Source organism: Ambystoma mexicanum, chromosome 3p (assembly GCF_040938575.1).
Source record: "Ambystoma mexicanum isolate Mex_15411 chromosome 3p, UKY_AmexF1_1, whole genome shotgun sequence".
Classification (NCBI taxonomy): domain Eukaryota; kingdom Metazoa; phylum Chordata; class Amphibia; order Caudata; family Ambystomatidae; genus Ambystoma; species Ambystoma mexicanum.
The window spans coordinates 622,386,856-622,410,981 of record NC_090925.1 but is presented as its reverse complement, the minus strand read 5'-3'; positions in this window follow the sequence as shown (position 1 = coordinate 622,410,981).

Below are 24,126 nucleotides of genomic sequence, written 5' to 3'. Positions count from 1 at the left end.
GTTTTAGCAGTTTCTTGCGCAGGTCCACAAAGCAGATGCAAATCAGTAAAAAATGGCCCAGATTCTCTGGGACAGCCATGTCACAATTGCAAGCATTAGTAATGTCTCCTCTGTGACATTAAGTATGCACATTTAGACAAAGCATATTTAGGCAGGTCACCAAAACTATTCTTCCACACACAGGGGACATAATGTTACACACTTCACCTCCTTTCCCTGTGGCCACCAGAAGAGCGGCGTACAACCTTGGAGATCCCATTCTGCAAGGCATTCTCCTGTCTTCCTCCAACTCTGCATATATGGCTCTTTGCTTTAAACAGATTTAGGGTGAGCATAATAGGTTTTCTTCAAAAATGTTCACATCTACGAATCCCCACTTCACAAATAATGTACAGCCCTCATTATACCAAGTATATCTATTTCGCGTGGGAGAATTTACAATTTCCATTAATGCAGTTTTCATATTAGGGTTCTCTGTTTGGGGTGAAATATAGCCCCTGGATGCCAGAAATAAAGAGGGCAGAGCGATTTGCACTGCCCATCGAAGTATAAGGCCAGCACAGAAATGGTGATGTCAGGCATGAGGCCTATAGAGCCAAAAACAGGCCTAAAATCTAAGGGAAAGAAAGTGGCCTTGAGCCGCAAAAAGGCGAAGATATTCGCAGTGCATTTCAGCAAGGAAAAGAAAGGCAGGAGACTGGAAATGCTGTTTTACTCAGTCCCTGGAGAGCTGCACTTTTAATTAAAGAGACAGCAATGCATACATTACCTTCAATGTAGTACCAAATTGTGCCCCAGTCATCGAAACTGAAACCAAGCTTCTTGCATTTACAAGAAATAACAGAATTCCTTTTGCTATCCATCATCGAAATGACAGTATGCAGAGAGAAGTGCTCAATAGACTTTCAGAGTTTGAACATGGTTTTCTCATATAACTGCCCTATGCATGTGGACAATCTAGAAGTGATACTCATGTATTTTGAAACTGTGAAATTACAAAAAAGTATAGTATATATGGATAAGGTCCAGGTCCCTTATAAAATGGCATGTAAAAGGCATTGTGTGTGAGTTTAAACACCATTGATTTCAGGATCATATGAGCCGGTCATTTCTCTAAAGATGAAACTTAACCTCCAAGACCTTTTCTCTGCTATCCTGGGGAAAGGGTTCTGGTTGTCAACCATCAATCAGGGCCATTACTTAAAAATATAGAAAGAAATACACTGCTTAGATTGAAACCATGGTGGGGACAGATAAGGCCATGCCTGTTCTTTCAGCAGAAGTGACCTTGAGACCACAATTCCCATAAAATGTCCATTAGTGTTGCAATCAGGGCCTCACAGACCTTGAAGGGGGAGGTGAACATAAACATGAGCCAGGCTCTGGCTGATCACATGCTCAAGGGAAAATTAAACTGAAATCGAATAAAGAAAAAACTGCAGTTTAAATGAATGGAAAAATACATATTATTGCATAAAAAGGGGAGCGTATATGCCACAGCGTTCATTCCAGACTTATTAAAAGTGACAGTCATTTTAATTTTTGTATTTGAAATTATTTATAAACATGCTCCCCATGAAACCAATCGCATCTGGGCGCAGATGTACCAAGTCCAGATAAAGCTTAACACTGTCTATGGAAATAATGTCAATTCAGAAGTATCGCAATCAAATTAGCAAAAACACCCATTATTCATTTAGCAAAAAAGATAGGTCTACAAGACCTTTCGAAATGCAATGAGAGTTTGTTGGTCTCTAAATCCCTCGGGAGACCATTCTAAAGCTTTGGACCATAAACTCCAAACCTTCGGTCCCCTTTGGATAGGTATCTTGATCATGGCACTTGCAGCAACATCGTATCGCTGCCGGCCTGGAATGTAAATCTTGATTTTTTCCATCAGATAGCTAGGTGCTAGCTGGTTCACACATTTAAAAAAATGCAAAGAATTTTTCAATCTTTGCGTTCTTTCACAGCAAGCCAATATAGTGACCGCCTTAGATACTCCTTTGAACCATGCTAAAATTATTTTTGTGTGATAAGTATAGCTAAAGTTATTAATGAAAATTTGATTTGGGCCTTCCCTTGATTCCGAGAAATTTGAAAGTTGGTGTGAGGGTGAATGAAATAATTAACATGAGAACTATGAAGTGGCATATATTTCACTGATATGCCTCCTGAGTAAATGAAGAAAAAATTTATCTCTGCATAGGAAGGGCGTGCAGACTTCAGACTAGCATCCTCTGATTTTCCTTAAAATGTAGTTCTTATGTGTTCATACATGTAAAGATGTGAAAAATTAGGGTACTTGCCATGTTGATTAGATTTTTAGAGTTGTGAACATGCCGAGCCCACTGTCAGGTTGGGATGACAAAGCTTTCTCCTCCCACAGCTGTCATAACTCACACTCCTCATCTCTTTGTCCTATTAGCACACAGGTGGGAGGTGGGTAGAGCCTATGAGGGCCATCAGCTTATTACAAAGACGAAACAATTATTGAGAGAAGATTATTGGTGGCTAGGCATGGACATACAAGTGGAGAGATTAGAGCCTCATTACAAGTGTGGCAGTCTGGAAACAACGTGCTGGTAATTCCGATTACTGCCACTGTTTCCAAACCACAGCGCTACAGCTGGGAAGGCCGGTAGCAAAGGTGCCAGTAACAGTGGACACTCTACTACCATTGCCAGTAGCACAGTGAAGTGAAACAGAGGGACCCTCCGGAAGCAGTGCAAGAAACACTGGCACCTCAGAAATAAGGTGGCATTTAGACAGTGGTTTTGACAGAACCACTGACCAGGAATGCTGTGCTGGAAACACCAACACTGCGGAGCAGGGGGTAGCCAGGCCCAGAAGTGGAGGAACAGGCCGCAGTTGCACCCAACTGCACCCAGCTGCACCCAGCTGCACACAATGAGCCCAAAGACTGCTGAAAAGGACCACACACACTTCCCAACACAACCATGCTGTCTCTCATAGCAGTAGGAGTGCAGCTTTATGAGCATGAGATGCATCAATGGTAACAGGCTGACAGTCAGTGGAGGAGGAGGAGGTGAAGAAGTATAATGCAGAATAACAATGGCATGCAAGTTGCACCCCGGAGGTGTGCACCCATACCTCCACACGGGCCGCACCCTGGGCCCTGAATGACAGGCAGATCCACACACTATACTGCCTGAACAGGAAGACCTTCCTGCAATGTGTGGTGCTAATCTAGGATGACATCCAGCGCATCATTGGCATCCAGAATGCTATATGCTCCCCTGCTGAAGGTGGTGTCAGTGCTGTACTTTCTTGCCATGGGCACATTTTCAACTGTGCTGGTGCCGGTCCTGGAAGCCCTCCTGTGCCATGTGTCCCAGCACATCGCCCTACCAACCACACAGGCACTGGTCAATGCCACCAAGCTCTGATTCCATGCATTGGTGGGCATGCCTTATGTATTTGGAGCAGTGGACTGCACACAAATTGAGCTTGTAGCTGCCCACACCACAGAGGAGGTGTACAGAAACTGAAAGCTGTACCACTCATTGAATATGAAGGTCATCTGTGATGTGGACCTGACAATTACACACAGCTGCGCTCATGGCTCTTGGGTGAGTGGAAGCATCAACACACAGACCTCCATGCATGTGCACCAGGGTAGGGGGGATGTTCACTGGCACCAGTGCATGGTTCACAGCCACCATGGCAATGCAAGGACACAATCGGCATGCAAGAGTGGGTGGTCATGACTGGCATCTACCACATGTGTCAACAGATGGACACACCCTCACAATCTGGGCACGGATGGACAGGTACATGCAATACACTACAGGTACCAGAATGCATCACTGCCATATCACAATACCCAGCACATCCCGACTCAGCCCCACCCACCACAACCCCATCCTTGGGAGTCAGACCCTAAACATGACCTGCCCAAAATTCCCTGTCAAAAAGTGCACCAAGGTGAATGAGGGACTTCAAGTGCACAGACCCAGATTTATGTGTCACTCACATCCCCTAATGTATGCATTGCCCAGTCACTTGATTCAAATGGCCCTCCCTGTATCACATTCTATGCAGGTGATTCTGGTTATACTTTACTACCATGGCTGATGAAGCCTGTGAGAGCTCACCAGAAAATAGCATACAATCAGGCTCGAATCCGAACACGGACGACAATTGAATAGACCTTTGGACTGTTGAAGGCAAGTTTCCGGTGCCTTCACTGCTCCGGTGGGGCAGTAATGTACTGGCCAGTGAAGATGGGGAAGACAGTCCTGGCCTGTGCTATGTTGCACAATATGGGCATCAGGCAGAACATACCCCTACCCCGGACATGGACATGCCTCCAGCGGACGCTGATGATGATTGTGATGGGGGTGCATCTATAGACATGCAACAACACCAACACAGGGATGTCAGACATGGGCATGCAGCCGGCCAGTAACTCATTGAGAACTACTTTTGAGCACCCAACAACTGTACACAACCCATGGCACACACTGTATGTGATGAAACACAATATTAAAGCACACAACTTCGCAAATTGAATGTCCAGACATACATTTCTTTGCACAGCCATGTGTGTCTTAGTAACCACAAACATAACTAAACGTGTGTCACACCACCCCCTCCCCAATTAAACTCCCCAACTAACACTCCCCAACTGACCATCATAAACACACCCTTCCCAATCCACCCCCAGGATCCAGTATTGTCACTGTAAGTCTGGTACTAGGTCACTTGCGTAGCCTTTTTTCGCCAGGCCTGCCCTTCTTCAGTGACAGGTGCAGAGATTGGTGCCTTGGGTTGCTCTGTTGTGAGCTGGCAGGCGTGCTGATGGTTGAGGGGGGTCAGAACCTGTTGTGTCCCTGTACACTCTGGCCGCCTGCAAAGAAAGGATGAGGAAGAGGCAATATTATCTCATTCCCCCTCCCGAACTCTCTGTGCAAGCAGGACCGTTGCACACAAGGAGCATCCCTGGGCATGTGCACAGTGCTGGCCGGTGCCTGCACACTCTCCTGCACACTCTCCTGCATCATCCGGGTCTCCTCCAGCTGCTGGCACACAAGTCCAGCAATCTCCTCATGCTGTGCCTCAATGCACTGGATTGCGTGCATCCATATCTCGGATGCTGGGGATCAGTGGTGCAGGTGGGCTGTGGAGGTCAGAAAGGCTGAATGATGGACGGTGGTAGGGGTGTGTTCTGGTGACCCCCCGGTGGTGTCCCCGCCCTCCTGCTTTCATCATTGTCTGTCGAGGTGGCGACATACACGGGAGGCTGGTGGGCGGGGTGGCCCTCTTGGTGGCCCACACTGCTGTGTGCCAGGGGCAGTGAGTTGTACATCTGTGGGTGAAGCTGGTGTTGCTGCAGGGGCAGCTGACTGTGGTGTTGCTGTAGGGGCATCTGACTGTGACTGTGTGGGAGGATCTGGCGTGGCCTTGGTAGTAGTGGTGCAGGCGTGGCTCTCCTCCTCTGTGTGGGTGGCAGTGAGGTGCTTGGTCCACCTCGATCACTGTCAGATGAGGTGCCTGTGGGAGTGAGATGGGCATGCCGTTATTCACCTCTGTGACATCCTATGGCCTGGCAACATGCAGTTCATACATCATGTGACATGATGCCTGTGCACAGAGATTTTCAGTTAATTCATTGGACATTTGTATGGCACCTGTACACAATTGTTTCCAGGCACCACACGACAAAAGGGGGTGGTACATAGGGTAGAAAATCCAGAATCAACGGTTGTGCTGGGCCTTGCGACAATCTTACTGTGCAAGTGCAGAGAACTAAAAAGTGCAGGGGAGGGTGGTGTAAGGGGGCTGGGGTAGGAGGGAGTGAAGTGCAGGGTGTGGGGGCAAAAGGGGCTGAGCAAATGCTGATGGGAGGCATGGGGACAGGTGCTAGGGGAAAAGGGGGGTACAGTGCGAAGGATGGGGTGGACCAGGATCGGGCTAGTCCAGGGAAGGGTGTCCGAGGGCAAGTGCTGGTAAGGTATGCTGGGGGAGAATGGTCAAGGATGGGCTGGCCCCAGTAAGACTCATGAGGTACCAGGCCACAGAGAGCCTTGTGTATGATGCAAAGGGTCTGGGTTTTGATCCATGCGGTCACCGAGAGTCAGTGGAGAGATTTTAGGGCTGGAGAGATGCAGTCCCAGGGCTTATGGCCTAGTATGAGGTTTGCAGCCCCATTCTGGGTTGGTTGGAGGTGGTGAAGAGAGGAAAGGGGTGGATTGGGGAAGAGACTGTTGCAGTAGGCAAGCCTAAAGAGAACAGTAGCTCTGCAGGCAATGGGCTTCTGGGGGAAGGTGAGGAAAGGGAGAGTGCCGCTGAGGAGGTGGAGCTGCAAGTTGGACTTCTTGGCAAGGTCTGTGATGTGCAGAGAGGATGAGAGGGAGGAGTCAAAGATGACCCCAAGGTTTTTGGCCTCACAGGAGGATGAGGGGTGGGGTCCATGGTAGGTGGTCAGTAAGTCGGGGGGAAACAGAGTGCAGATGTCACAATGAGTAGCTTCTCTGTCTTACTGGTATTAAGGCAGAGACAGTTAGCAGAGCACAATGCATGAAAGGCAGTCAGGTAGTCATGCATGAGAGTGGAAGGGGGGAGGTACGGGGTGGTGAGGGTGAGCTGTGTGTCATCAGCATTACACTGGAAGTGAGGATGGAAGGTGGAGATCAAGTGAGCAAGAGGGACAAGGTAGATGTTGAGGAGCCATAGCGATAGGATAGTGCCCTGAGGGACGCCACGGGTATATAGTGAGTTAGAGGAGAAGCAAGGGCCCAAATGCACTGTGGAGGGTCGGTTTGACAAGATGGCAGTCAACCATGCCATGGCCCGGTCCATCAGGACAGCTTTGATGCATGGAGGGTGTGTGCCTCATGTATGTTTTTCTTCCCATGTCGTCACTTTGTGCACATGACCAGTACTAATGTGGGCATATGTGTGTTTGGATGTTTGGGGGGGTGAAATGCATACCCTTGGGCAAGGGCCATGGTTCGTTGGCCACTATATGGGTTGGTTGTGGTTGTGTGGCATGCAGTTGGACATATCTCCATGTTGGGTACGCTGCATTTGCCTGCCCACTGTTTATAGTTGGTTTTGTGTGGCATGTTTTACTCACTGCTCTCTCCATGTGTCCCCGCACCGTCCTCCGCTGCTCCCACTCCCTCAGTCCCTTCAAGGTGTAACACACTGCTGCATTTCTCCTCCCACAGCATGAGCTTTATTGGTGAGGCCGTCCCACTGACAGTGGCCAGGCATTCCGTCCTGTGGGCCGACAGCAGGTTGTGGACCCTCATGCAGAGGTCATCGTACCGCTTATGAAAGTCACATTCTGAGCATGGTACAGCTCCTACGGCTGACACCTTTAGCGCCACCTCCCCCCAGGATGGCATTTTTGTGGATTTGTGTATTGCACCAGTGGTCTGCGGCAAAGAGCTCACCAGCATGCTGCACTATGGTGTCTGTAAGAATGGTAAGTTCCTGCTCGGAAAATAATGGTTTCCGCTGCCGCACTTTAGGGACCCGAGATGTCATGCCTGCTGTTGAGATGTCAGTGTCTATGTGTCCAGATGGCAATTTTATGTGGAATGTGTTTTCCAAAATGGCGACTGGCAAGCTTCCAGTTCCGGCGATGACATTGTTTCCAGTCCCGGAGTTTCTATGAGCGACATGCCAGTAACAATGCCACTGACATTTTTGGTGACGGTGCCACCAATTTTAGTAGATGATGACAATGTTTTCATCATGCCAGTCGCACTGTTACCGGCATGCCGGATTGCTTGCCTCTGCAAGGTTGTAATGTGCTGGTGATTCCATGGTATGCATTGCACAGTCACTTCATTCTAATGGCCCTCCCTCTATCCCATTCCATGCAGGTGATTCTGAATATCCTTTACCACCATGGGTGATGACCCCTGTGAGAGCTCCCCAGAATCACCAGAAAATAGCATGCAATCAGGCTCACATCCGAACACGAACGACAATTGAACAGACCTTTGGACTATTGAAGGGATGTTTCCGGTGTCTTCACCGCTCTGGTGGGGCAGTAATGTACAGGCCAGTGAAGGTGGGGAAGATAGTCCGGGCCTCTGCTATGCTGCACAATAAGTGCATCAGGCAGAACATACCCCTCCCCCTGACATGGACATGCCTCCAGCGGACGTTGAAGACAATGGTGACGGGGGTGCAGCTGTAGATATGCAACAACATCAACACAGGGATGTCAGGGATGGGTGTGCAGCCGGCCAGGAACTCATTGAGAACTACTTTTGACCACTCATCAACTGTACACAACCCATGGAACACACTGCATGTGATGCAGCACAATAATAAAGCACACAACTTCACAAATTGAATGTCCAGACGTAAATTTCTTTGCACAGCCATGTGTATTTTAGCAACAACAAACATAACCAAATGTGTGTCCCACCACCCCCTCCCCAACTAGCCCTCCCATGAGGTTGTGATGTGCTGTTGATTCTGTGGTTGTGGTTGCTGGAAACAGTGCCAACGGCTCAGAATCACTGGCACATTACCGGCAAACTCGTAATGAGGGTTACATTTGTGAAGATTCTGGCAAAACATCTGTTACAAGATTCGAGCCCATGACTTTAATGTCTATTCCAGAGATTCCATGGGAGCATTTAGATTTAGTCATTGTAGGACCTGTACGATTCGAAGGTATTTTAAAGTTCTGTATCGTGTCTGTTGACATGCAATCTCATTGGGTTCAGAATGCATCGGTATAAAACATATGTACTAGAGACATAATAAAATTCTTAGATGAGATGTTCAGGATAGAAGGATATCCGTCAATTATCATGGCGGATAATGGGGTGCAATTGGAGTCAGAGAAAATGGAGGCATTTTTAAAAAGCAAAGGGATTCAACATAAGACAAGTTCATTTTCTCATCCGGAGACAAACGGAATAGTAGAAAGGTTTAATACAGTCATCAAGGACAGTATTAGAGGTTCCATTGTGGAAGGCAGAGATTGGAGGAAAGCTGCTGATGAAGTGGTAGTAGCGTATAGATTTACTCCTCACTCCAAAACAGGCACTTCACCCTTTCAGATGCTCAGAGGTAAAAAGCCCAATACCAGAGTATGTCCTCCTTGGCTTGGTAGAGCAGGGGTGAGAAGCATAGATTTGCAAAACATTAGGAATAACATTAGTAAGAAACAATTGCAGAATAAGGAATGTTTTGGATGTCAGGAAAGCCATGAACGAGAGAAGATTTGAGGTAGGTGATGAAGTGTGCCTCAAGCTGCCTAGAGAGAGGAAAGAAGGAATAGTGAATTGGTCAGAACCAATCAAATTGATTACTGTTTTAGATGGTGCTGTCAGAACTTCTGATGGTAAAGTTTGGAACAAGAATAGAATTTGTTGCAGTCGGGGCAACCAATGGAAAATAAATAATAAATGGTGTTCCATACTGCATCTAGCAATAAAGATGCAGATTGACCATGAAGAGAATGTTGTAAGGCTTCTTATCGGAGGGAATATGTTGAATGAGCATTTGACATTGTGATTTGATTGTCAGATTCCACTGTATAATGATAGAAAACGTTATTGTGGCTTTATGTACCCATTCCATGTGCATCACTGGAGGGTAACGGCTCGGGGCCTGGGTTGACCCGGGCCATGGGCCATTACCCCTCAGTGATGTCCCTGGAATGGCTAAATAAAACACCCATAACATGGACTGGGAAGGGGCACATTTACTGTACTTTCGCTCCGTGATGGGGGGCCTCGCAGCGTCCCGTTCACAGAATGAAAATACTGTTCCAAGATGGCCACCATGGAAAGGGAAGGCGGGACTCCGACCCATCCTAATCTCAAAAAACTAGGCCAAGACTTTATCTCATTTGAGATTGATGATAATATCATCAAGGTGTGTAGGAAGGTGAAGACACGTGGCTTCTATCTGGACTCCGCCCTCTCCTTCAACAAACAGGTGAAATCCATGGCTTCCGCCACAGCTTACACGTGTAAGCTCATCAGAGCAGGTAAACACTTTCTCTCAGATAACAATTGCATTATCTTAGCTAGAGCCTTGATTCTGTCTAGGCTCGACTATTGCAATGCCCTATATATTGGCGCTAACAAATCTATCATCCACAGAATTCAAATCCTACAAAATAATGCCTTGAGAGCAGCTCTTGGCGTGTCCAAAAGAGAGCATATATCTAAGATTAGGCGCCAAAACAACTTGCTGTCTACCCAAAATAAAATCTATCTAAAAGTTGCATCCCTTGTTCACAAAGCTTTGAGCAATGCCTCAACTAGCTATCTCACGGACAAATTCCTGAAGAGAAGTTCCACTCGACCAGCAAGAACCTTCAATGCCAATAGCCTTATCATACCAAGATTCAGGCTGGATAAGGCTGGGGGAGCCAGCATCCAGGTCCGAGCGGCCCAACCATGGAACTCACTGCCACACCCTCTACGTGATGAGCAGCCTTTTCGTAAATTTAGGTCCAACTTTTTCAATCTGCTGAAGGCTGTCAATGACTAGCTGCTCACTAGCTCCTACTAAAATAATGATACCTCCTAATGTATATAGATGTACTCACCATTCTGCGGCCCATTTGTACATCTCCCGTTTCTGGCTAGTGATTTGACGCCCTGCTAGTGCCTGTATATATTCTGTTTTGATTGTAATCTGTAACTGACCTCGATGGCTTGCATATATTTTGCTTTGCGTGTAATCCTTAACTAACTGTTGACTGCTTGTATTTATTTTACTGTGTACGTAATCTGTAACCATGTAACCTCAAGCATCGCATACTCTGTACTGCTGCGCCCGGCTACCTTCGGGTTTGGTGCGCATTATAAGTGAATAAAACAAACAAACAAAACAAACATAACGGCTGTTGGAAGCAGAGGGGAAGGTGCAGCTGCGGATGTGGCAGCAACTGCTGCCGCAGCTGAAATAAGGTAAGTTGGGGGCGGGGGGAATAAATAAAAATTCAATAGGGACAGAGGGTGGGAGGGAGATGACGGCGGGGGGAGCCAGACATCAGATGGCATGGAACGTAGGCTCTCACCTGCATTTCGAGCCCACGTTCCTAGTCAACTGATTGGTTGGCTCCCCAGCCAGGGTGCTAATGTGTATTGAGTTATGAGAATTACTGTTGTGAGTCAATTGTAGCTATTGTTCTCTTCTCATTTTGATTCCAGCGCAGTGTTTGTCAAAGTGTTCGGACAGCCAGAACTTAATACCTGCAATTTCGTTTTGACCGGTGAGAAGGAGCTCGAAGGAGTCTGTTTTTCTTTGCTGCCATTTTCAGAAGGAGGAATCTGCCTACAAAAACAGCCACCACAGTGGAGCGTGGCAGAGAGTTTGGCAGAGTGTTTGGACTGCCAGAACTCAATAAATGCAATTTCGTTTTGACCCGTGAGAAGGAGCTCAAAGGAATCTGTTTTTCCTTGCTGCCATTTTCAGAAGGAGGAGTCTGCCTACAAAAACACCCGCCACAGCGGAACCTGGCAGAGTGTTGAGCAGGAGTGGAGGCTTCATCCTACTCTGCCTCAACCCTGGCCGTAACAAACCGAGAAACGCTTCCACGATAACGGGTAAGATAAATAAGAACTCTAATGTTTAACCCACGAGCGACTCCTCCCTGCAATAACACTACTGTCTTGCGACGGCAATCCATAGACTCAAGTTCTGACACTGATACATGACAAATCTTGAATCAGATATTGCTACTCAAAACACCATTAGCCCCTGCTTAATAGTTTGATTACACACAGAAGTACACTTTCAAACTCTACAAAGTGTGTGCATCAAGCACAAACACAAATATCAGCAGGGCGCGAACGACTGATAAACCACAAGATCACCCTCTGACCCTCTGTGGCAAAGATAGCAATTACAGAGATCGTACCTGCACATAACGAACTACACAGGAGTCAGACATCGATCTGCATCGGAGCAACTGCGGGCATTGACCTTTGAAATCTGACGCACCCCTGTGACCTGCTGTGCAGCAAAGATTCCGGACAATAACCGCATCCACCACCACGCACAAGTGCCAGAAGAAACCTAGAAAAGCAAATAATATGTGCATGCCAACATTACTCATAACACGTAACGGCGTGCAATAAACTGGAGTGACTGTTAGCCCATTATACTGTTGAGCTCAAGATCCCTATTCGAAGGCAACAACCTGATCATCAAAAATGGAGATATAATATGTTTACAAGAACATGGATCCGTGACCAACCTACTTGTGATGGATGCACGTTATACATGAACCCTGCAATCACTTGTGAAAAAAGTCGACCTTCGCGGGGAACGGTGATCAGAACAGGTGCAAGGATCCATGTGTTTAAATCAGTCAATCTGAACCCTTTCATAGAATTTACCATACTGGAAAAAATAACTGCTACATTAGGAAACACAAGAGATAATGGAGCATCGACCACAAGAATAAGTTGCATATGTAATATATATTGGAACCCCTGTGCCATTAATGACAGCATATTCATCGACGTAATATTTATGAAACTAGATGAACTAAAGGTCACCTACCCAAAAATGGAAATAATCATATGTGGTGAAATTAACATCCACTTATTTACAAAATCTGGAAATAAAATTGCGCAAAACAAATTTACCAAGAAATACCAACTGTGGCTTAGTGAATGCTCAATGAGAGACTAGGACCTTGTCAACAGTCACATACAAGGGGATAGACCAGCTAAACCGACATGGGGTAGAAGAAACACAGTTGGATAACTAGATTGTATTTTTGTTACGCGATCATCAATGACAGAACTAGAATCATTGGAGATTACTGACAAGACCACAAGCGACCACAACATATTAATCTTGACCTGGATTGACTTACAACCCGTCCTCATGTTAATGCAACTATACCATTAGAAGTGAACCATGGGCTAAACCGTTTACGAATATCTGACAACCAGATACAACAACTACCGATGATCTTCCAGAATACAGAAATGACAGAGAAGACCAAGATCGAATATGAATGACTATTTTGATAATATAAAGGACCAAAAACCAAAAGAAAAGATCTCACTTGCCACCTCATCCCGACGCATAAAATCAGGAAACAGCAAACAGAAAAAAGGCACTTAGACTAAAGATTCAAATGGCCTAAAAACTGAACTATGAAAAAACAAAAGCAGCCATTAAAAAACATAAACAACACTACAGAAATTGACAAAAGAACTCGCGGGATATGTGCATAAAAAAGATGCTGAAACTATGCTGGCTACTCTAAGCCAACGTAACACCAGAGACATGTGGAACTTACTAAACAATAAGCACTTAAATAAAGACCCGCTAATGACAAATGTTACTGAGGCAGCCTGGTCTGAATATTTTACAAAAATCTACGATAAAAAAGGAAGAGATGATAGACGGAAACAAAACAAAAACAAAGAAGAAAAACAGTCATGGCAATTCGAATGGTCCTATGAGGAAATACTGAAGACAATCTCACGGCTTCATTCCTCTAGGGCACCAGGCCTTGATGGTCTGAGCAATCACATCCTGAAAAGAAAATGGGAAGCATGATCAAAAGTTTGCAAATACTTGTTTTACCGCATTATAAAAAACAAACAAATTCCACATACATGCAAAGCCACCACATTAATTCCGATTTACAAAAAAGGGGACCGGAACCAACCCACCAATTATTGACCGATCGCATTGTTAGAGCCCCTTGGGAAATTATTTGTGACCATATTACAACATCGCCTGACTGAATGGATAACGAACAACCACAGATATGACGCAAAACAAACAGGCTTCTTAAAAGGAGTAGGCACAAAAATCAACCTCTTCATATTAAACCTATTGAAGCTCGAAGCGATGAGAACCAAGATCCAGACCCTCGCAACATTCATCGATTTCCAAATGGCATTCAATAGTGTCACACGTCAAAAATTGTGGGAAAAACGGAGAACTTGTAAATGCCCCTCTGACCTACTAGAAACAATAATAGCCTTGTATTCATCTACTAATGTGCAGGTCAGACTAACACATACAGGAGCAGCCACAGTTGTTATCCGGACATGGAATGTCTTTAAACAGGTTGGCCCCCTCGGTGCTACTCTTTTCAGTCTATACCTTGCTGACTTCGAAGTACATCACAAATCCTTAATAACCAACACACCAATTCTGAATGGAACACCCATAAAATGGATCTTGTATGCAGACGATTTAGTGCTCTTTGACTGACACAAATCGGCATGCAAAAAAGAGTCGACACTCTTTCTGACTATGCAGAAAATAATGATCTGAACTTTAAGCTGGCAAAATCGCATTTAATGCCCCTAACAAAAAACATGGGAACGAAAAGGAAAGAAGCAACGACCTTCCTTCAGAAGACAAAACTAGAAACTGTGACATTTACTAAATGCCTAGGAGTGTGGATCGACCAGACTATCAATGGAAGTCTCTGGAAAGAACATCTCTTGACAAAAATCGATGCCCTCGCTCGACAAGGAGCGTTTCTCCATAGGAAATATGGCATATTCTCCTATAAACCTCTGACCATGTTCTACCGACAAAAGGTAACCGCGATAGTAACATATGGAAGCGAAACCCTCCTTAATGTATCATGGAAAACATGGGATGCAATAGAAGGAAGGTTCTGGAGAAAAGTACTAGCCCTTCCACCATCCTTTCCAGTACACTGAATAAGATTTGAGTTAGCACTTCAATCCCTAGAATCCATCAGAACATGGAAAACACTAGATTTATACAGAAAAACAGTGATGGTTGAAGACATACCAGTTGTGCGGTTACTACGGGGTCACCCCAACACCATCAATAACTCAATATTAAATACATGGAAAGATGCTTGCAAACAATTGATGCTAACAAAAAGCATCACAGAAGAACCAATGACATGTAGGCCAGTTGAAGCCAAAAAAAAAAAATCCGGTGGACAAATTGGATCAACACTATAGACAAAAAAGCTGAATACCATCTCTCGATCAACTGTATGATAGACTGTCGAAAACTGAACCAACTTCCGAAGTGTTAAGTGCTCTTCCTATGTCGAAAGACGAGAGACACATTCCTAAGGCTCTGGCTGAACTTGTTACCAACAAGAGAAGTGTTGGCAAAAACAAAACAAATTCCAACAGATCAGAACTTCTGTTGTTACTGTAACAATGTTAAGCAGACTGAAACATCCTACCATATTTTTATGGAGTGTGAATCTCTGAACGCAGAAAGAAAAAAATGTGCAGCGATGATCCCGCAGGAAAATTGTTACAATTCCCAAGAAGATCGATGGGAAACAATTTTAGCAGGCAATCACAAGAGCCTGATCATCCGAGTTGTGCAATACTAGAACGAAATTAGTGAAAAACCAATCCACAACAAACCCGAACAAGAAAAAGATCCAACAAAGAATTGACAAATTGACTACCATAGCTTTGCCTGACCAAGACTAAATGCTAGCCTGTCTATCTAGTCAGTCATTTCTTTATGCCGGACTAAACCAGAATGGAAAGTTCATCATAGTAAAGGCTCTAAATGGAAATTTAAAAGTTATAACTATAATAACTAAAACATTATCATTAAAACAAATGTGATTCCATTCAATTGTAGAGATAAACTGTGTTAAATTTTATTTATTTTTTGTGGGAAAAATAAGGGAGATGTGCAACATTCTGCACTTTGTAGCATCAGATGTTCAGAGAATTGAATGTGGAACACTTTATGTAGAATTGTGACAACATGCATCATCTGTTAGACTGTGCATCTTTAGAAAGACAGTCTAACAGTAAGAGAGCTGACTTGGAGGAAGCCAGTGGGGTGTAGATCTGCTCTTGAATAAAGAAGAAGAAACATTCTCTCCTGTGTTGTATTGTTTCAGAAGATCTTGAAAAAATAAATAAAAATTACGCTAAAATGAAAATAGTTTGCAGAAAAGTAAGCACTAAAATTATTATGGAAGTAACACTAAAAATGTGCTCTTTATTTGCCAATTTCTTAAAATACATTAAAGTCTATGCAACATCTCTGGTCAGGCCCATTATGGCCGAAGATCAAGTGTACTAGAACAACACTTTTCCACATTGCACCAGATTCAATTAAAACCCAAAAATGCTGGATTGAAAAATATTCTGACAGTTTTACACGCCAGGCCAGGTCTTCACTTTATGGCGGGACAATGGTTCTAGTGATCAAATCAACGGCATGGCGGCCAGCGCGAGCTCATTCTACTTGTCCAACGTCACATTTGCATCTAAATAAATAGGTGCGAAATGACGCCCTACCCTTCTCCCGCTGATCTTGAGGCATAATTAGGTAAAAAAAAATGAGGGGCGCTAATCAGTGTTAAAAAAAACTGTTTGATGTGTAGTTGCTTCGAAGTATTTCACAGGTACGCCACAAGGTGGCAGTCTAGCATAACGAGAAATAGTGTGTTGAAGAAGCGTGCCTGTGTTCTGAAGGTGCCACATTTCTGTTTTTCAGAAAGTGCTAGACGGGTTCTGCATGGCCGGACATATTTTTGGTAATATAGACGTTTGAGGATTTCTTGCTGTAGGTGCTCGGCACACGGAAAGCCTTCGGCGCTCCTTCACCACCAACTTCAGGAGGGTTTCCCTCTGAAAACACAGCACTTCCGCACCACTCCTCGGGCCACCATCAGAATGGGGGAGCAAGGTGCTGGTTACCGAAGGTGTTTTTTCTGCAGCCAATTCACTGGCCATCAGAACTGGGTCCTGGCTGCTAACCTTCGTTAATATGTTTTTGAGAGAATTGATAGTTATGGACGAAAAGTTACAGAAATATAAAACACATTTGGTTTGTACAATAGAACGTCTACAGAATAAAGAGTCGATTATCATGCCAGCAGTTTTAGATATCACTCAAAAAGCATGGATGCAGTAAGAAGGGGATTTTCCAAAAAGGTTATTTGATGTCCAGCATGAATATCTGATATTGCTGCTAGATTTTGCCTTGAAGATCATTACTTACTTGGATCTGGACTGGTTCCTGATTGCTGGCTGATGATTCCTGCCACCCCAGACAGGCCCGTTTCTTGGCCCGGGCGAGGCGGGCAGCTGCCGGGGGCGCAATTGGCCCAGTCCCTGCCCCTGGCTGGAGGGGTTCACATGTCTGGGTTTGTGGTGGCGATTGTCAAGGGCAGAGAGTTTGGCAGCGCCGTAGCAGGTGCTGGCGCTGCCTCTTCTGACTGTAATGTCACGTAGTACCTACGTACTACGTGACATTACGGAAGTCAAAGCAGGCTCCCAGCCCACCCCCTCCCTTGACTTTCAGGCCACTTGGGGTGGGGGTGGGATGGGGGCATAAAAAGGCGCCTTTCCTGATGGCTGCCCACCTTTGCTGCTGGCTGTATCCTGTGCTCGAGACGGCAGAAACATTTCTTTGCAGCTCAGATTTGTTTGTGTGCACGGTGCACCGCTTCATCAAAAAGAAGGTAGGTGCCATGTTTATTTTATTATGCTTTGTTCTTCTAAGTCCTTGACCCCTTCGTTTGTGTTTTCCCTTTTGGAGCAGTACTAGGCCAGATTGCTCTCGTGTGCGTGTACTGAGTGTGCGTTTGTGTCAGCGTGAAAGTATGAGAGTGTGTGTTTTCACTGGTCCCCTTTTCCCACTGTGTGCCCCCACTGTGTCCCAATGTGTGCCCCCACTGGTCCCTTTGTCCTAATGTGTGCCCCCACTGGTCCCTGTGTCCAATGTGTGCCCCCACTGGCAGTGCTTTAAGTGGCACTACAAATCGAGCCGGGGCTCATTGAGGGGGCGTGGCCTAACAGCGGGGGTCTTGATGGCCCGTTAGGCCACGCCTCCTTGATGAGCCCCAGCTCAATGGGCTACTGGCACCCCTGCCAGGCAGCCTTTTGCAGAGATTAGCACCCTCTCCCCTCTGGAGGAGAGGGTGCTAATCTCTTCATTTAATTTGTATAGGCTTTCCTGGCAGGGGACAGCGCCTCGCCTATTCAGCCTTAATGGTGGTGCTGCCCCTCGCCAGCTGGGGAGGGGCAGCGTCACCATTAAGGCTGAAAGGGCGAGGCCGCTGGAAGCAGAGGCCTTTTTCCTAAATACTGAAACTCCCGCGAATCCGCAGGAGTTTCAGTGTTTAGAAAGCAAGGTCTCTGCTTCCAGTGGCCTCACGTTTTCTCCATAATGGTGGCGCCGCCCACGTGCATCCCTTGATTAAAGGGATGCCTCACAGGTGCGGCGCCACCATTACGGCTGAAAGGCATTTTTTTCTGAAGCCTGAAACTCTCACACACGAGCGAGAGCTTCAAGCTGTAGAAAAAAATGCATTTTCGTGTAGTGGCCGGGGCTGCCAGGGGAGATTAGTGGGCCCCGGCAGGGACCCGCCTCAAAACAAAATTTCGGAGCCTGCCCACTTTAAGCCCTGCCCACTGGTCCCCATGTCCCAATGTGTGCCCCCACTGGTCCCCGTGTCCCACTGTTGTGCCCTTACTGCTCCCCATGTCCCAATGTGTGCCCCCACTGGTCCCCTGCCCCCACTGGTCCCTGTGTCCCACTGTTGTGCCCCCGCTAGTCCCCGTGTCCCAATATGTGCTCCCACTGGTCCCCGTGTACCAATGTGTGCCCCCACTGGTCCCCTGCCCCCACTGGTCCCCGTGTCCCAATTTGTGCCCCCACTGGTCCCCATGTACCAATGTGTGCCCCCACTGGTCCTCGTGTCCCAGTGTGTGCCCCCACTGGTCGCCTGCCCCCACGTCAGACTGTTGTGACTCTTGGTCTTACAAATCTTCTCACAGGATAGAAGATGGTAGGCATATCCAACTGTCCCATTGTAGAGGTTAGTTCTACAAAGTTATTGAATCATGATGTAATAAAACCGATTTCATTTGTTTAGCAGTGTTATATTGAGTTTGGGAGTGGCGCACGGTGGGAGTGGCGCACGGTGGGAGTGGCGCGTGGTGGGAGTGGGGCGCGGGGGGGCGCACTCCTAGTGTTTCACCCTGGGCACCAAATGGGCTAGAAACTGCCCTGACCCCAGATACCACATTAAGATTATTATTTACAAAGGAGGGGCGCCTTTATAGCCACACACCTGTTTTCCAGTTGGTAGTTATCATGTGTTTCTGTTGTATGTTTTTTCCCTCGGAAGCGTCTAATGGGAAATAGGGCGTTAAACTCCGTCCCTTCCCTGTTTGACTGTAACACCAAGGTCATGTAATTGGCCAGCTCCTGTGACCGAGGGGGCTCTTTCTTTACAGCAGGGGGCAGTGTTGCCATTTCAAGGGGGAGAATACCGCAGGAATAGCACAGGCGTTGCCTCTGGTGAGGTTAGGTATCGATTGCCAGTGGGTGGCCAGACTTGACCTTACTTGTAAGAGATCGGCCAGCCATTAGGCTTGGTGTTAGTGAGTTTTCTAACAGGTAGTAGTATCTTGTGGGAGCATTCCATAACTCTTCACGTGTCCTGAGTCCCAAAGCCCTCTGCAGAAGCCTCAGTATACTCCATGGTTGTTGCTGGGTGGAAAACTGTGAGGTTAGTCAGGGGCAGAACCTAGTGGCTTGCCTTTTGTGACCCTAACTTTTAGCGCTTCATTTAGTCGGCCTCCGCAGGTGATTTGAATAAATGTAGCTCTTACACCTTTAAGCGCTATAAGGGTGCCCAGTGCTTTAAGTGGGATTAGGAATCGAGGGGGGGCTCTCCTTAGGCTCGTGGCCCTAGACCATGCCCCCTAAGGGGAACCCCCCTCGCCTAAGGTTAGGGGTGCCGGTAATAGAAGTAGAGCTGGCGCACGTTAGCATTATTACCTTTGATGCGCCCAGCCCCTCCTTTAAAACAAAAGAAGAGGCAGGGCACACCAAAGGTGTGACACCGGTGTGTGCCCCAGCTCACACACAGCATGCAGCCCTTTCATCCAAGGAGCCGGTCGTAGGCAGAGCTTTAACCACAGGCTCCTTGAATGAAAGGTCTGCCTGCTGCTGATGTCTCTGCACTCATAGATAGTAGGAGGGCTAGACCCCCCAGATCTCCTTTTCTTTTCGAGTTAAGTCAACACACAACATGAAGCCACGTGGCTTCATGCTGCACGATTACTATTTACTCTGAAACAAAAGGAGAGCTGGCCAGTCCAGCCCTCCTACTGTTTCTGAGTACAGAGACATCAAGCAGCCCATGTAGCTGAAGCACTGCACGGTTACACAGGCTGCTTGCAGGTGTCAGTACTTCCAAAGTGCTGACACCTGCAGGCAGCCTGTGTAACCGCAGTGCTTCGGCTACACAGGCTGTCTGAGGGAGGTGTCAGTGTGGTTGGGGCTAGTCGGGGGTTGGCAACCATGCAACCATGATACATGTTGTTATGTGGCTAAATTGGACTGCATTGCTGCAGTCAATCTGGTTGTTTTGTGCCTCTTGCATGGCATTTCTTTCTGGGCATCATGGTTAAAGCAAACATGTTCAGTGCTATTATGTGGCTAGTCTGGCTTAGATTGCTGTAGCCAGTCTTATGTTTCTAGCTCAGGCATGTTATGTTGTATGTGGCTAGCTGGGGTAACCGGCGTTGCCTGTGTCCTGATCGAGTGGTGTCTCACGTGCTCTGGAGGATTTTTCTGTTGTCCTCTTATCGGGAAGTCTTTCTTCCGTTTGCTCTGGTGTCTCGTGTGCCCTGGAGGATGTTGGTCTTGTCCTCATGACAGCAAGTCTTGCTTCAGTTTGCACTGGCATCTCATTTTCCCTGGGGAAAGTTACTCTTGTCCTCTGGTCAGCAAGTCATGCTGCGGTTTATTGTTTTGTTTCAGAAGCTCGTGATATTGATTTTCGCTTTGCATCAGATGGAGCTTTTTCAAGTGATGTTCATTTTCTGAGCAGCATGTTTCAGTCACTCAATGGCTTCAGCACATTTTAGAAAATGCCCAAGAAAGATTGATTGATGTATGGAGACTGCACCACCCACATGAAAGACAGTATTCCCATTACTCAGCCCCACAAAACTTTTATACATGGCTAGACTATATGTTTGCTATGCCCGGAGCTGACGGGGGAGCTAGTGCGGTCGGAATACAAAGCGAGGATCCTCTCAGACCACTCGTCACTGATCTTAACATGGCAATACTTGCCTCCTAGAGCTAGGATCCCAACATTGCGGCTCAGAGCCGAAGCATTGAAAGACACATTGTTCTGAGAGGACTTGAGAAAAGAAATTGTAGAATATTTCGAAAATAACACTGGAAGCGAAAATCGGCTGGTACTCTATGGGAGGCATTTAAGGTGGTGGTCAGGGGAGCAGCTATATCTAAATCCAGAGGCCTGCAAGGAGGTATAACGCAGGAGTTGCAAGAGGCAGAGGCGAAATTAGAGGCAATTATGCATGGAGGAGAGAACTCCCTTGCCGAAACCATAAGCAAATTGCAGCAGGAGTGTGGAGGGCAGTGGGAGAGATTATGCAACTTGAACTACAAGAAATACATAGAGAGGCAGCATGCTGGGGCGGACAAGCCGGGGAGTTTGCTAGCATGGTTGTATAAAAAAGAGACACCCAGATCAACGATCAGAGCAATAAAGGAGGAGAATGGACAAATATTTGACACCCAAGAGGGCGTGAACTGTAGTTTCCTTGAATTCTACCAGCAATTGTATGGAGACGTGGATGGTGGTGAATGGAGTGAGATGGTCGAAACACTGGAGGAAATTGGCTTGCCTAAATTGGGAACTGAAGAGAGGGAGAACCTAGAGACCCCAATCACGGTGAAGGAACTAGAAGCAGTGATTAAGCTATTACCAACTAGCAAGGCCCCGGGAGCAGACGGACTCCCCAGTGAGTTCTATAAAACATATAAAACGGAAGTGCTCCTCCCGTTGCTGGCAATGTTGAACAAAGCGTTAGAAATAGGGATGCTGCCGGAATCCCTGAGAGAGGCAATTATCATTCCGCTTCTCAAACCTGACAAGCCGAGCACGGAATGCGGGTCGTATAGACCGCTATCCATGCTGAATCAGGATAGCAAGATACTCACAGCTGTGCTGGCAAATAGACTGAGACAAGTTATTCACAAACTCATATATCTTGACCAGACAGGTTATGTTCCGCACAGAAGCATATCCGACAATCTCAGAAGGCTCCACCATGTCATAGAGCAAACAGAAAGGGACTCGCATGAAGTTGCAATTGTCTCGTTAAACGCGGTGAAGGCCTTCGATTCTGTCAAATGGCCTTGGCTGATGGCAGCCCTAAAAGAATATGGAATTTGGTCTGGGTATCTGAAGTGGGTGAAACTACTGTACAGTAAGCCACTGTCTAGAGTCAAGATGGGAGCAATCATCTCAGAGAGGTGGCAACTTAGTAGGGGCACCAGACAGGGATACCGTTGGTCCCTGATGCTGTTTATCCTAGCACTGGAACCCTTAGCGATATATCTGAGGCAACAATATGAGGAGGTGGGGATCTACACGAAAGGAGCGCCACATTTAATATCAATGTATGCTGATGATATGCTGTGATACTTGAAGTATCCTGAGGAAAACCTGCAATATATCCTAGAAGTTATCTAGTGATTTGCGCAGCTCTCTTGTATTACTGTCAATCCTAAGAAATCATGCATATTCCCCCTGGGGAGATATAAGGGGATTCCGCTAGACAACCTACTAGTATTACAAATACACTGGGAGACCAGAACATTTAGATATCTGGGTATTGATATTTATCACACGGTAGAGGATGAATACAAACATAACACAGAGAAGGAAGTGGCAAACATAGAGAATAGTATGAGATTCTGGACTAAGCTCCCTTTGGCCATGGTAGGGGGGTGGCAGTGTTGAAGATGGTGGAATTGCTGAGGTTGTTACACTTTTTCGGGAATATACCATATATGATACCCAAGAGATTCTTTGTTAAACTTCAAAGCATATGTAGAGGGTTCATATAGCACAACACCAGGAACAGAATAGCCTTGTGGAAACTGCAGAACATGAATGATAAAGGAGCCTAAAATTACCCAAATTTGAGGTCTATTATTTGGCCAGTCAACTACAATATGTGGCTAAGTGGTTAAAGGAAGACTCAACATCGCAGTCCAGATTTTTGAGGTCTGAATGTATCCCGTTCTTTTTGAAAGAATGGATATGGCTGCCAAAACCAGAACTAAAAGGGTGTACGAGGATGTTAGAACTGGGATGGAAGATGTGGCGTAAGGCTTGCCAGGTCATGGAGAACCCGACCTGTGTTCTCCGCAGGTGCCGCTAGTGGCATTGACCGGAGTGGACAAGCAACTGAGGAAGACAACTCGTAAGTACTGGGAACCGGTGGGCATTGCAACGCTGGGAGATGTATGGCAAGATGGGAAGGTCAAAACAGGTCTACACGCAGGGCAGTATATTACTTACACCAGACTGGTACGGTGGGTGAAAGAGACATGGTCAAGAGACAGGAAACAGCCACTTAGTGTGGGGGATGGCAGGGAGGCAGTCCATGGGTTCAACTGGTGGCTCAGAGGCCGGTGTCGGAGATGAGAGTGTGGGCAGGTGAATAGTGCATTCTCTCAGTCATCCAGGAGTCCAGCAGGGCAGAGGAGGAGAGAAAGCACAACACATGAGGAAGCATCAGAAGTGCCTCCGGACCCAGAGAAGGTTCACCTCCAGTTCCATTGAGGCAGGGAGGCTGTACCAGAGGGAGACCCCAGCCGAAGATAGATATTAACCACCAACTAATTGCTATGAGAAGCCACTGACCCTGAGGGAGTAGGAAAGGGATTATTAAATACCATGAGAAGGAAGCAAATTTGGCAGATGGAGTTGAAGGAATTGCGGCCCCAGGACCCATAAGGCCTTGTGGACAATGCACAGGGTTTGCAAATGAACAGTCTCAGCCACTGGGAGCCAGTGCCATCATCACAGTCCTAGGGAGATTCAATACCTGGCCCCAAGACAAAAGGACAATTACCACAGTCCAGTTCTGGATGAGTTGCAGAGGGAAGAGAGTAGAGCACGGAAATCTTGGTAGAGTCTGTTGCAGTAGCCCACTATAGGAATGACCAGTCATCTGGAGACAGTGAGCTGCTGGGGGAAGGAGAGGAGAGGATGAATACCTCTGAGGAGGTGCAGCTGGCAGGGTGACCTCTCAGAGACGTCAGAGATGTGAGGAGAGAAGGTGAGTGTGGAGTGGAAGATTATCACAGGCTATCCGGCGT